Below are 15,310 nucleotides of genomic sequence, written 5' to 3'. Positions count from 1 at the left end.
TTTCAACATGTGATGGGTTTCTTGAGATATAACCCCATGGTAAGTCCAGGAAGATCTGTATTGAATTTAATTTGCCTGGAATATACTCGAATTTGTTATTTCTGATCTAAGAGTGGGCTATAGGGGACATGGATTTATTTGCAAATGCATGAAATGTATCTTGCCCATTTTCTGGTGGTTTCTGCAATTTTAATCAATAAATGTTAATAAGCTCTTATAGCACCTACACCTCTGGCTTCAATTTGGCCTTTAGTCATACCATCTTTTGGCATCTCTTGCATTCTTGTACAATTAACTAGCCCTTGAATTTATGTGCCTATGTCTTTCCCTCCCAAGTAGACAATAAATTAACTGAGCCAACAATCATACTCCTCTGATCGTTGATCAGCAGTATAGTTTTATATACAGAGAACACAAGTTGTGTGTTCCTCCCTAAGGTCCAGCTTAGTGTTTTACAGCCCGAGTTACACAGCAGACAAATAAGAGACAGCATAGGCCTCAGTTTCCCACTCTGCCCAATTTACGGGGTGTAGAGATCTTGTACGTAAAGAATTAAGTGTCGCGCACACGCAGGGAGCCCGGGAACTGGTGGGCTGATATTAATGGTAACAACAATGCAGTTGCCCCTCAATGTCCCGTAGTGGCTAGCAGGATTCGTTGACAGGTCCTTCATCTGAAAGTGGCTTCCCAATGGCTGCTGACAAACACACCCCAAGTAGAGAGGGTGGCAAACATATCTATCCTTTTTCTACTAGTCACCTTCTAGACCAAGCAGAATATGTGTCTGAGAAGCACCTAGAGTCCCTCCTTTCGAGCACCCTCTCTCCTCCCTCCTCATTCCGTGTAGACTTTTTTTACCCTTCGTGACCCTCCACCCACCCACAGAGTTTCTAAATCTACACGACAAACCACCCTTTCTCTCCCTAAGACTGACTGCCTTTTGTGGCAGAGTTTCATGTTCTTCTACTGAACGACCTCTCTCCTAGCAGGGTGGAAGATAAGAATGATAAAGGGAGATGAGGGACTGAAAATCCCGTTTGGCAAAACAACAACAACAAAATCACCACCACCATAAGCAGCACCATCGGCACCATCATCCATCGCCCATCAGCATCACCATTACCATCAGCATCAACATCACCATCGGCCACCCATCACCACACCATCACCATGATCATCGTCAATGAGCATCACCATCGCCATCACCAGCAGCAGCAACAGCATCTGAATTCTCTACCTGGAGCCCAGGGTGAAAGGAGGGCAGGGGGAAAGAAAGAGAAGCTCAGCCATGTTCAAGTGCTTGACAAGAGGCACAGAAGGAAGAGGAGAAGCAGAGAAGACCAGAAGGAGGAAGAGGAGGAGAAGACTGAGGAGAAGGATGAGAAGGAGAAGAATGTGGAAGAGGAAGAGTGAGTGGTCTTGGGATGCGACAGGCAACGAGATATTTATTATCCCTGGCCCTCAGCCTCAGGTAGGGAAATGCCGTTCTCTTGGGCACAAAGGGTTGAAAAGACAGGATGACCACCAAGATGTGGTTTATCAGCCAACTGGACCGTTCTGTAGCTGTTTAAATCTTGACCACCCTGGCCCCAGAAAGAGGAGGAGGATGCTAAGAGCTCTCAATTACAGGATCCTTGTTACTGGCCTGGTACTGCACCAAGCTGGGTGGCCAAAAGCAAACCATTTCACCTCTCTAATCTCCAGCTTTTTCATCTGTCAAGGGGGACAGGTGTGTGGCACCTTCCTCACAGATCTGTTGTAAGGACTGAACGAGGGAATGCACGGAAAGCCGTTGGCACAATGTAATGGCAGCCCTTAGTACTGTATGTGAGGCTGCCCCTCCCAGGAGCTCAGGGCGGGGCAGGCAAGGCAACGTGGCCAGTGTGTAGATCCAGTAAAGGTGTAGGCTGCTTAGTGCTGACAAATCGCAAAGAAGTATATTTTCAATACTTTCCCCCTGGCTCAGTCCGCACATCATCCAGAAGGTATGAGATAGGGTTAGTTGAACCTCTGCTTGTCAAACATGTATGTGCGTATGGATCACCCAGGGATCAGAAAGTTTGGGGTGGGCCTGAGATGTTGCATTTCTAGCAGGCTCCCGGGAGATGCTGATGCTGTCAGCCCATGGCCTGCCCTGTGAGTACCAAGAGCTAACTGATATCTCTGGTGTAACACAGTCAGTTATAACATCAGAGCGATACAGAAGTAAAGACAGGAAACATGGCCACTGATACGCTTCCCAATACTTGCTTATTCTGTCAAATTTGGGAGCAAAAGTCCACCTGAAAGAGTGGGAAGCTTGCATAATAATACCTTAAGAAGAAGAAAGGAAGGGAGAGGGGAGGGAGGGAGGAAAGAAGTGAAATGAAATGAAATGAAAACAAATGGCTTCTAAGGCCATACCGTAAGAGACAAGCTAATAGATTTTGCCAGATAGAAATTGGTCCTATTGGACTTACTTATAAATACATTTAAATTACATGAAATTAGCCAGCTGTTCATCAAACGGAGGTTGCCAAAGTGCTTGGGAAAGATTTTTTAAAGAATGTTTAACAGCTCTCCACCTGAGTCTTGCTTACATGTTAAATTTGCTTAGCAGATCCGAAGGCAAAGACAAATCCCTCTCAAAATAACCAAGTTTCCTTCTGAATCGAACTAACCACACATGAACAATTCAATTCAACCCATCAATGCCTGAACAGCTTGTACATACCAAGCACCATCTTCTGTCCTGCAGATAAGGAGAGAAAAAGACACTGGGAGCCTGGGTGGCTCTGTCAGTTAAGTGTCCAACTTCAGCTCAGGTCATGAGCTCATGGTTCGTGGGTATGAGCCCCACGTTGGGCTCTGTGCTGACAGCTCAGAGCCTGGACCCTGCTTCAGATTCTGTGTCTCCCTCTCTCTCTGCGCCTCCCCTGCTCGTGCTCTCTCTGTCTCTCTCTCTCTCAAAAATAAACATTAAAAAAAAATTTTTAAAGACACTAAATGCACATTCTCAAGAGCTCAGGGGTAATGGTGGAGACAGACTATTGAACCCTCCCCCTTCCCCTTAATCTGTGATGGCAGTAAGAATGGGGACTAAGGGGGTGCCTGGCTGGCTCAGTCGATGGAGCGTGCAATTCTTGATCTCGGAGTTGTGAGTTCAAGCCCCATGTTGGGTATAGAGATTACTTAAAAATAAAATCTTAAAAAAAAAGAATAGGGAGTATGGAACACATAGAGGATGGACATATCCTTCAGCCTGGAGAGGAAGGAGAGTACAGGAAATAGAGATAGATCAGGGAAGACATCCTGGAGGAAGTGATTTGAGTGCTTGTCCTGCTTGTGTGGTTGTAAAACAATCTTCTGGATGTCCATTCTTCACATCCTCAAAACTACATCTAGGAAGATGCAGGGCAAGAAAAGCAATTTCTGAAGTCCTCTGGCCTCCATGGTCAGGAACAGCTAGCTGCCTGGGAAGTCTTCAGTTCCTGGACTCTTTTGCCAACTCCTACCTCCCAAGGCCAGTAGGGGGCAGAGCCAGTAGCCCTGAGTGGAAAGAAGTCTCCAGGAATTGCCTTGAAATTACACAAATGTATTCATTAGCATCTCATTAGCATCCTTTGACAACAGTAAATAATTCATTGGTTCTGCTCTAGAATATCTAACGGAGTGGTCCAAACTCCTTTGCAGAAGGGGCAGGCCTAAGGAGCTGGGGGAGGGCTGAACTGGGGCAGCAGCTCTCACACTGGGAAGTCTTCCCTCATGGGCCCACAGTGCCACTCTGATGGAAGAGAACAAAGCAACACATCGCTTTCCCTTCACCCGAGAAGACCCCCTTTTTCTCCCATAAATGAGACCCTCTGAAAGAAGGGGAAACTGACCAGGGTGACCCACTTTCAAAACAGAATAAAGATTTGCTGTCAGAAAGCTCACAACAAGCCCACATCAGCCTCCCCCCAGGCTACAGAGGTGCTATACAGAGAAAGATCCATGCCAAATTATGAGAAGTTCTACGATGCAGAGACCTTACAGCATCATTTGGCAAAGGGTTTCCCCAAAACTTATTGACCATGGAACCATTATTTTAATTGCGGAGGACTTATTAATATTCATCAAACACTGGTGTTCCATGGAGCTGAGATGCAGTTTGAGTCCAAAGGCTGTCTGTTGGCAGAAGTCCTTCTCACTCAGGGAGGTCAGTCTTTGTTCTATAAAGGCCTTCAACTGATTGGATGAGACCCACCCACATCACGGAGGTGAATCTGCTTTAGTGAAAGTCCATTGATTTAATTGTTGATTTCAACCATAAAGCACTTTCACAGAAACATCCAGAATAACGTCTGACCAAATACCTGGGCACCATGACCCAACCAAGTTGACACATAACATTAACCAACACAGTGCCCGATTTGGTGTCGTGTCACTCCATATGGTGTCGGCTAAGGAGCTCGCCTGGGGCTGGAGGAACCAAACCTTCCTAGATGACTCATTCACACATCGGCGAGTCAGTGCTGGCTGTGGGCTGGGAGCTCGGCTGGGCTGTTGGGGTGGAGATGGGGGACCGGGTTTCTCTCTCCACGGGCTTCTCCGTGAGGCTGGAAGCCCATCTTCTCCCTCCAGCAAGATGACTGACTTCGAAAGCAGGCGTTCTAGGACATGTTAAACTCCACCCTCCAATTATCATTTTTTCCCCATGCAAAATACCTTCACCCCTGCAACTCACATCCCTTTACCACACCTGGCGCAAGGACCAGGGTCTCATCAGCCAAATAACGTTCAAGTGTGGATGAGGCTTGTCAGGTCCAGTTCAAAGATAGCGACAAAACATTCCACCCATGGGGAAGTGGGGTGGATGTCCCCTCCCTGGGAATCTGGGGCTGGGGAGCTCCGTTGACCTTGTTGGTAAACAGAAGATGGCAAAACAATGCCATGGTGGCTGCTAGGCCTGGGCCTTAAAGAGACTGGTGCTTTCTGCTTTCTGCCTCTTGGAACACTCGCTCTGGGCCCTAAGCCATTGTGAAGTCCAACACCCCTGAGTGAGACCCCAATGCTAGAGCAGCCACAGATAGATAGATGTTCCAGTCTGTAGTGACTACTGAGCCCAGCCTTCCAGCCACCCCCAATGAGGCTCCAGACATGTGAATGACGCCATCTTGGGCCCTCCAGATCAGCCGGGACACCAGATGTATGGCACTGAGTAACCCTCGTGGGCACCCCGAGGAATAGGTCTGCCCAGATTCCTCACCCACAGAATCATATATTAAAAAAATTGTTGTTTTAAACCACAGCAATAGATAATAGGAACAAATGGCATTTTGACATCTTTTTTAGTTCAGAAGCTGATAAACTCTTTGCGTTTCATCACAGGAACCCCTTTTCTAATAAAATTTCACACAGAACCCTAATATGTGAAGAGGTATGAGGGAGCTACTTGAAGGAAGGATGGGGGTCCCGAACTCTCCATGATTTAAACTCCCTTGGTGCACCTGGGTGGCTCAGTCGGTTAAGCATCGGACTTTAGCTCAGGTCACGATCTCGCTGTTCATGAGTTCGAGCCCCGGGTCAGGCTCTGTGCTGACAGCTCCGAGCCTGGAGCTTCCTTCTGATTCTGTGTCTCCCTCTCTCTCTGCCCCTCCCCCACTCATTCTCTCTCTCTCTCTCTCTCTCTCTCTCTCTCTCTCTCTCTCTCTCTCTCTCTCTCTCTCTCTCCCGCCCCCTTTCAAAAATAAATAAAATGTAAAATAATAAATAAATAAATAAATAAATAAATAAATAAATAAATAATAAACTCCCTCAATCCTCTTACCCCTGCCCCCTGGCTAAAGCACCTCTGGAAACACACAGAGACCTGAGAACACAATCAAAGACTGCAAATCTAGTCCTCTTTATTCTATAAAGACTGTATTTGAGGTTCAAGGGCTAAATGGTTTGCTTTATGTAAGCACGTCTCAAAATGCGGTCCCCAGATCACGAGCATCAACACCATCTGGAAATTTATGAGAACTGCAAATTGTCCAGCCATACCCCACATCTACCAAATCAGAAACGGGGGTGGGGGCCCAGCACCCTGTGCTTTAACAAGCCCTGTCGGGGATTCCTTCCACAAGCTCCAGTGTGAGAACCACTGCTCTGTACCACAGGGTGAGGTAATTACCAAGCACATACCTTGACTTGATCAGATCTGGGTTTGAATTCCTGAACACTTCTTAGCTTGGTGATTTTCGGCAAGTGACTGTCTCAGCCTCGGGTTCCCTCTCTGGAAAGAGAAGAGAGTAGTAACTACTGGTTAGGACCATCCCTCTGATGGTCCCAACCTTCTTGGGCGCTGGAAACAAAGAGAGGGCTCTAAGGTCCAGGTGGATGTGGTAACTGAGGCCATCTGGAAGAGGGAATGGTGGCCATTTCCCAAGTTGGGGTCATAGGTTTTCTTCTAAGCATCCTTGACTAGTTCCAAGAGCAGGAGAGACAATGAGGATACACAACCACTGGGATTTAATTTACACTGACCAGCTTCACCAGAATTTCAGAGAAGCCTCAGTGTCCAGCCCACAGGCTCAAGTCCACCATTGCCATGCCCCTGTCTGCAGCCCCAGCCCAAGAGCCCTGTGCCTCTCCTGGGCTCCCCCTGGACCTGCCTGCATGATGAAGCAAGCCAGATCACAGTTGGTTCCGCCTCTAATGACTTCATCTGCCTATTTTTTCCTTCTTTCTCGCAATAATGTCAATACCAGAAGGAGGAGGTTGTCAGGGCAACCCGGAGTGGAGGTGGGAAGTCCATCCTTGACCTAAACCTTAAGTCTGTTTGGTTAAACACCCACTGAGTTCTTGGCTGCCTGGTCTCCTAGTAGCAAGAATGTAAAAATTCGACGTTTTCTGTTTTTCTCCTTTTTTTCTCTCCCTGTAATAATCTCTGTCTCTCCCCCACCTCTCTTTCTGTCTCTCTCTCTCTCTCTCTCTCTCTCTCCCCCCTCCTCTCTCTGCAGAGTCGGCCTGACCTGTGTGCACTCTCCTGAATTTATTGGCTTTACCTCCTTCTGTTTCTACGAACCAGTATTGATACCTTTTTCTCCCTGATTTCATAGATCGAGACCCTCTGATACCCTGTCTGATCAGTATTGCTCACCCTACCCCACCCAGGGGCAGCAATTAGATGAGGCAGAGCACCAGGAGGGCCTGGGAGCAGGTGGCAGACACAGAAGTCAGGGCTGGTAGTGTTACTGTTTTATTAATTCCCGCTTCCTGGCCTGTATTTTCTCCATTACAAAACGAACATGTTGGTCTCAGAGTTGCCATAATTGTGTTATGATACCATTTAAAATGATAAGGAAAAAGTCTGGAGAGAAAAAAAAGAGAATACAGACAGAGATTATGTCTAAGGGATGAGATAACGATTTTTATATTTTTCTGTACTTCCTGAACTTTTTTTTTTACAATGAGCATATATTACTATTTTTAACTTTCTTTTTGAAATAATTATAGATTTATAGGGCATTGCAAAAATAGTACAGAAAGGTCCCATGTGCCCTCCACCCAGGCATGTATTACTTTTATAATAAAAAATAGAGATTTTTAAAAATTATCCCATATATATAAGAACCAACTTAAGAGCTCCCAATGGCCAGAGCGTCATGGGTGGCTCAGTCAATTGAACATCCAACTCTTGATTTCAGCCCAGATCATGATCTCATGGTTTGCGAGATCAAGCCCTGCATTGGGCTCTGTGCTGTCAGCAAGGAGCCAATTTGGGATTCTGTCTCTCCCTCTCTCATTGCCCCTCCCCTGCTCATGCTCTCTCTCCCTTTTTCTCTCTCTCTCTCAAAACAAATAAATAAACTTCTAAAAAACAAATAATTCCTGGGGCACCTGGGTGGCTCAGTCAGTTGAGCATCTGATTTCGGCTCAGGTCATAATCTCCCGGTTTGTGAGTTCGAGCCCCGTGTTGGGCTCTGTGCTGACAGCTCAGAGCCTGGAATATGCTTTGGATTCTGTGTCTCCCTCTCTGTCTGCCCCTCCCCTAATTGCATTCTGTCTCTCTTGCTCTCTCTCTCAAAAATAAATAAACATTAAAAAAATTTTTTTTAAAACAAAGAGTTCCCAATGGCCAAATCTGAGATAATTTGAGCAACGAATAATCATAGTAATGGATTATAACCCATAGGAAAAAAGAAAACATCCACAAGTCCACACTGATTAAGTAAATATCTGAATAAATAAATAGGAAGGGACAGTTCTACTTCAGAGCAGAATTTCAATTAATAAATGTAGAAGGAATGACAGAAACGGGAAACCAAGAGGCAAACAGCACAGCAATAACTGTTGTCCGAAAGTATCATCAATGGCTGCTAAAATCTGTGGGCCAATGAATGAGAAATGGATATTTCCATAGACTCAAGATAATTATTCAATACAAAGGGGAAAATAGAAATCAAGCAGACACCCATCACCTTAACCAAGGGATCAACGTCAACAATACCAGTAATGACATGTTGATATCACGCATCCCTGATAGCATTCACAATGTCACTTCTGGTATTCTTGTCCAAAAGGCATCACCTCAACCTAATCACAAGAAAACCTCAGACAAACGCAAATTGAGGGACATTCTACAAAAATGCTTGACCAGTACTCTTCAGAAGTGCCAAGGTCATAAAAGACAAGGCAAGACTGAGAACCTCTCCCAGATTAAAGGAGGTTAAGGAAACAAAAACTAAATGCAACATGGGGATTCTGGATTGGATTCTGAGCTAGTCAAAGGCGATTAGCAGAAAAACCAAGTGTATCAGTTAGGATTCTTAGCTGCAGGCAACAGAAACCAACTCCGGCTAAACAAGATTTATCAGAAAAGAATCAGAGCTGGAAGGAAGAGGCTAGATTTGAACCTAAACAGATGGGCTCTGGAGGTCCAACTCCTACATTTTGCTTCCTTCTGACGAACAAATGAGCCTTTAATGAGACGTTCTGTGTTCCAGGCACCAGAGATACAAAACTGAGCAGACTCAGTCCCTGAATATAATTGAAACCATGTTGGTATCCCCAGTCCCGAGCAGAGTATCACTCCTGGAAGGTGTTTAATAAATGGCAGTTGCAGGATTCAATGAACCAATGTGGCAGCTAGCCTCCAAGGTGGCTCCCAATGATCTCCCTTCCTGTTATTTACCCCTCAGGTAGTCCCCTCCTATGCTTTGGTACCAATATAATATGGTGGAAGAGATGGTCTATGATTTCTAGGGTTCGATCATAAAAGATATTGTGGCCTCAACCTCCTTTTCTAGGATCACTTGCTCTGGGGCAGCCAGCTGCCAAAGTCATGGACACTGGAGCAGTCCAGGTTCAATAGTGAGAAACGGACACCTCTTGCCAACAGCCATGTGAGGAGGGCCATTTTGGAAACAGATCCTTGAGTTCCAGTCAAGGCTTCAGGTGACTAAGTTCTGGCTGACATCCTGACATCAACATCCTGAGAGACCTCAAGCCAAAACCACCTAGCCAAACTGCTTCTGATTTCCTGACCTACCAAAACTTTGTAATAATAATCATTGTTGTTTTAGATAGTCAACTATTGGGGCAATTTGTTACCCAGCAATAGATAGCTAATACAATCAGTGAATGAGTGAATGTCAGACCTCCACTTTCCTTCCTATGTCCCACGCTTACCACCACAGCACTGATGATATTTGGTTGTTCATACACCTGCATCACCTCGATGCCCTGAGAACAAAGATGTTCCTTTTTTCTCTGGATCCCAATAGCCTTCTGCCATACCTGACATGTAGCAGTTGCTCAATAAATATTTGTTGAGTGAATCAGTGTGAAGAGACAAATGGAGTCCTAAACCCATCTTTATCCAGAGTTCCCCAGCAATCCTAAAAATATTGCCACCGGGGAGGAAGAAAAGGAATAGATTTTGAATAAGAACCCTGAAGTCAGTAGGGGTTTTTTTTTTCACCTGACTTCCAATCACCCATGTTTTCCAAAAGTACTTGAAATAGGAGTGGAAGTGTTTGGTAAAGAGAGCAACACCCTCCCCACTACCCACTTGAGTTAAGTGGCCCCTTCTTCCAAGCCACGAAGGTATAAAGTGACACTTCACAGGTCACCTTGGTGGGCTGGCTTGTCACTATTTTGCAAGTACCACAATGTATAGAAATTCGCTATCTTCAAAATGTGCTTATTTTCATCTACTTGGAGAACTAACAAGCAGCCATTAAAAATGATAAGAACTAGGGGCGTCCCGGGGGGGGGGGGGCTCAGTAGGTTAAGCGTCCGACTTCTGCTCAGGTCATGACCTCGCCGTTCGTGAGTTCGAGCCCTGCATCAGGCTCTGTGCTGACAGCTGAGAGCCTGGAGCCTGCTTCGGATTCTATGTCTCCCTCTCTCTCTGCCCCTTCCCCACTCATTTTCTCTCTCTTTCTCTCTCTCAAAAATAAATGAACATTAAAAATATATATAAGAACCATTAATCAATACGGAAAATATGTCACTTTTGGTGAGAAGAGCAAGAATGAAATTCCATGTGCATCACAAAGGCTGTATAGCCCTGGAGGTGGCCGGGACAGTGATCCACATTATCGCTCCTGTTGTACAGAGAAAGAAGCGAGGCCACGGATTAGAAACCCAATAATATGTCACAGAGCTAGAACCTGGGTCAAGCCCTCTGGCCTCCACGTTAATGGCCTGTCCATTATACCCTAGCGCGGCAGTTCTCAAACTTCTTGTTCTCGGGACCCCCTTACACTGTTAAAAATCATTGAAGCCCCCGAAGAGCTTTTGTAAGCTCCAAGAGGACAGGGCCAGGGATCAGCCTTTGCTCAGCTTTGTGGGCTCATCCCCTCGCCATTGAACACACACACAGTAGGTGGTCAATTCTTGCGGCAGGATGAGAAAGAGAGAGGATGGGAGGGAAGGAAAGACCGCCCCAGGCCCAAACTGGCCCCACCATCTCACCAGCGCGTCCTCCGGATGCCGCCACCTGCCATAAGCCCCGCCCCTTCCGGAATGCCGGAAGCGACCAAGAGTTAGAATCCGCCGATACTCATTGGCACCGTCTTAGAGCACTTACTATGTACCAGGCGCTTTTCTCTCACTTTCCATGGATGGTATTTACCCCTCAACAGGAGCAACCTATTTCTCGGATGCTATTATTTTTCTTTTTTAATTGTAGTTGACATATACTATTAAATTCGTTTCAGGTGTGCTACCTAGGGATTCGGCAATCACACGCATTATGAAATTCAGCTTGTATTATTTTTACAGATGAGGAAACTTAGGCACACACAGAAAGGCTAAATACCCTGCCCACAGTTACAAGATGAGCGAAGAGTGGACCCAGGGTTCACTCCAGACTCCGCCGACTCAGCTGCAGCTCGGTGCTGCCTCTCGCAGTGGGAAAAGGGCTCACACAGCCGGGGGCACCTCAGTGGAGATCGATGAGGACTCGGCAAGGGGAAAACAGCCCGGGAAGCGGCCTCTGGTCCACACTCACCGCTTCAATCACATGCAAATATACCCAAGTTCAGCGGGTGCACACATTTAACAATCCACCCTGGAGGGGCAGGGACTGATGTGGAAGCATTCACCCATTTCCATGGTGTAAATGTTTTTTTAGCCTGGCTGATTTCGAGAAACTCCTGAGTATTTATGAAATTCCTGAGTATTTAACAAGGCACTCTCGGAAACCAGAATGAGCTGGCTCCAACACCCCACTGTACCAGCCAGTCCAGCAGCACTGACTTGGCCCCTTGGGTCCCCAGCAACACACAAGACACTAACCAAGCAACTGCCATGAGATGGACTATTGTTAATATCATTATACCAATGACAACACTGAGGCTCCACACAGGTAATTTTCTCGGGGCTACAGAGCTGGAACGAAAGCAAGCAGGGAATCAAGTTCGAGTCTCTAAACCCACACCGGTCAGTATGGTAACCACGAGCCACATGTGACTATTGAACACTAGATGTGTGACTGGCCCAAGCTGAGATGCCGCTGAGAGCGTAAAACACACACCAGGTTTCGAAGACTTTGTTAAAAGAAAGAATGTAAAGGATCGCATTTGTATATATATATATACATATATATATATATATACACACACATATATATATACACATATATATGTAAAGGATCGCATTTATATATATATACACACACACACACATATATATATACACACACATATATATATACACAACACATGTATACATATGTATATACACACACACATATATATACACATTTTTAAAAATTTTTTGTTAACGTTTATTTATTTTTGAGAGATAGACCATGAGTGGGGAGGGGCAGAGAAAGAGAGAGGGAGACACAGAATCTGAAGCTGGCTCCAGGCTCCGAGCTGTCAGCACGGAGCCCGAGGCAGGGCTTGAACCCACGAACTGTGAGATCATGACCTGAGCCGAAGTCGGATACTTAACTGACTGAGCCACCCAGGCGTCCCTTGTTTATGTATTTTTACATTGACCGTATGTTGAAATGATAATATTTGGGACAGGCGGAGTTAAATAAAATATATTCTTGAAATTAATTTCATTCTTTTCTAAAGTGGCCACGAGGAAATTATAAGCTAGGTGTTTAGCTCACATTATATTTCTAGGAGCATGACTCTAGACTCCTGGTCTAGTGCTCCCTCCCGCAGCACCAGGGACCCATAAATCAGGGACCCATAAATCCCTGCAGAGTCTTGTGTTCGAGAACGCATGTGCTCATGCCCATGCACACACACACACACACACACACACACACACACAATCCCTCTTGTGGACAGGACTGATCCACTCTCTGTCTCCTCCCCACAAACACTCACCACTCACCCCTCACAGCCTCTCAGCGGCCATAAAGATACACAGCCCCCCCCCCCCCACACCTGTCCGCAGAGCATCTGCCTGAGGACCTCACCCCCTCCAAACGACCTTGACACCTGGACGGAGATGCCGCCCTGGAGCACCTGCTGGGGGAGCCCCCCACGCACAGATCAGCATCACTCTCTGTCTGGCTGGGCGGTGGGTAAGGGGCAGTCAGCACCTCTCTTGCCAGCCTTGGTTTTTTGGGGGAGCCCTTCGAGGGAAGGATATTTACCTCCGTGCGGCAGAATTACAGTCCTTGGGTAACAAGAGCGACGGCTCGGGTGTTCGAGAAGGAAATCGCTTTCTTTTCAGACGCAGCTTTTTCCCAGCTTTCTTCTTCCTGAATTTTCCAGCGTGCACTTTGCCCATGACAGAGGGGGCCAGATCAGAAGCCCACTGCTGCCGGCTTCTCAGAGGACTTGCACACTTTTGTGCATGTGTTTGGGGCTGTGGGGGTGGGTGGGGAAAGCAGGAAAATCAACATGTTCTCTGTCGGCCTCCCCTCTGCCTCATTCACAAGCCTGCTTGTTCAGCACCCTGCTGGCTGTGCTCTGGCCTCACCCAGCCGCTGGTTCCCCAATTTTTAGGAGTCAGGCTGTTTCAAGTTCACAGCCGTTGGGCATCTCCAAAGGGTTTTGTTTTTTCTTTCCTTAAGTATCAAAACGCAGACCTTCTGGCCCAGGTGACATTAATCTGACAATTACATGGAGGTAATTATCCAAATGCAGACTTTGGATTCTATAAACAGACACTGCCACAGCCCCCACTGTGGCCCAGCAGGACCCTGTTTACCGAGGTCTCAGCAACCTCCCCGGCACCCGTCACAACAGCCAGCGAGGGTTTATAAAGACTCATCACAAAACACAGATAGGCTCCGGAGATACAGCCTTCCCGCTTACAGTTGCTTAATTAGATGGAATGTTGCCTGTTGGATTCCAACCAGGTGAGCTTCCATAGACACATCTGACTACAGAGAAGGCTCTGGGCTGGCCGGGGCAGGGCAAGGCTGAAGATTCTAGAAGCTGCGGTATGACAGGAGGAGGGCTGTGTTAGAAGTGATGGCCGGTCTCCTGAGTCACACTGCCATGACTTAGCTTTGAAACCTGGACACATGGCTGTCCCTCTGGGCCTTCTTTCTTCCCTCAGTAAAATAAGATGGCGGTGGGTTGGCCTCCTGCAGTCTCTGCAAGATCAAGGTTGCAAGTAGCTGAAAACCCCAACTGAAACCCGTTTGTCATTTGTTCCTTCAGGGACCAAGAGGCAAAAGAGGGTGACCCTCAAGCAAGAGACAGTCCGCGTTCGGTGTCGTCAGAGGCCCAGGTTTCTTCTCTGCTGGCCACACTGCGTAGTGGCACCTTGTGACCACGCAGCCATTTCAGGTGTCACAGCCCAAGCCATCTCAGGGGCAAGAGAGACACGGCCTACCTCTCCTGCAGCCTCATTCCCAAAGGCTCCTCCCAGAGACCTCCCCTCTCACATCTCATTGGAGGAACGTGGTCACATGACCGCTCCTGAGCCAATCATTGGTCAGGGACACGGCGCCAGATGACTTAGAACGAGCCTGGATTTAAAACGAGTTACCCTCCAGGGCGCCTGGGTGGCTAGGTCGCTTGAGCTTCTGGCTCTGGCTCAGGTCATGACCTCATGGTTTGTGGGTTCGAGCCCCGGGCCGGGCTCTGTGCTGACAGCTTCACGCCTGCCTGGGATTCTCTCTCTCCCACCTCTCTCTCTGCTTCTCCTATCCCCCCGCCCCAAATAAATAAATATTTTTTAAAGACTTTTTTTTTTTTTAAGGAATGTATTGACTTCTATGAACGGAAAAGTTGAAGGGGAGATTTGAGCCCGCTCCATCAAGGGGATGGAATGGTATCTTTGGGGAGGGCTGGATCTTTCTCTCAACCCTTTCATTGCCAGCTCTGTGTCAGCTCCTTTCTCAAGCAAGCTCTCTCCCTCGCTCTACTCAGCAGTTACGACCTTTGGCAGCTAAAGGCTTACACGGTCGTCAGTACAGACTCTGTTCCGTGGAACACCTTAAGTGGAAGCCACGTTTCGGGAAGTTAGGTCTGACCATGGGTGGGCTGGTTGGGAGAAAAGAGAACAGAAATAGGGAGACCAGATGGGGGTGGGAATTGACAAGGAAGCTGAGTGGGGGCCAGATGATCTGGTGACTAATTCTTTGCCTGGTCCTTCTAAGCAAAGGAGAGTCTTGGTCCCAAGTCCTGATCATGTCATTCAAGGTCTGGCCCCAACTTCCTTTTCTGACCGTCTCTCCTGGAGCTCATCAGCACATCCCCCCGTCTGTTTTCAGGCAGATCATGAGAACACGCCTGATGACGCCCTGGTGCCACCTCTGCCACCCGTCCCTGCCTGTCTGCACAAGTGCACCTTCAACCGACCTTCAAGGTGCAAGCTCACCCCCTCCTGACACCGCCCCCATAAAGGAGTTCCTCCTTCCTTGAACAAATGCACG

The 15,310-nt window shown here is 47.2% G+C and overlaps 1 protein-coding gene across 1 annotated transcript in view; it reads right to left on the bottom strand.

Annotated features, from left to right (window-relative positions):
• Positions 1-14,232, bottom strand: part of LARS2 (leucyl-tRNA synthetase 2, mitochondrial) — a 195,581-nt gene extending 181,349 nt beyond the window's left edge. The window contains exons 1-2 of the mRNA XM_045049135.1: positions 13,073-14,232; positions 6,148-6,238 (exon numbers count right to left, since the gene is read on the bottom strand). The gene's annotated coding sequence lies outside the window, so the exon portion shown is untranslated. The remainder of the gene's footprint in view (positions 1-6,147; positions 6,239-13,072) is intronic.
• Between the last annotated feature and the right edge of the window lie 1,078 nt (positions 14,233-15,310).

Source organism: Felis catus, chromosome A2 (genome assembly GCF_018350175.1).
Source record: "Felis catus isolate Fca126 chromosome A2, F.catus_Fca126_mat1.0, whole genome shotgun sequence".
Taxonomy (NCBI): Eukaryota; Metazoa; Chordata; class Mammalia; order Carnivora; family Felidae; genus Felis; species Felis catus.
Note: the sequence above shows the minus strand (reverse complement) of the source record. Positions and strands in the feature narration are given on the sequence as shown.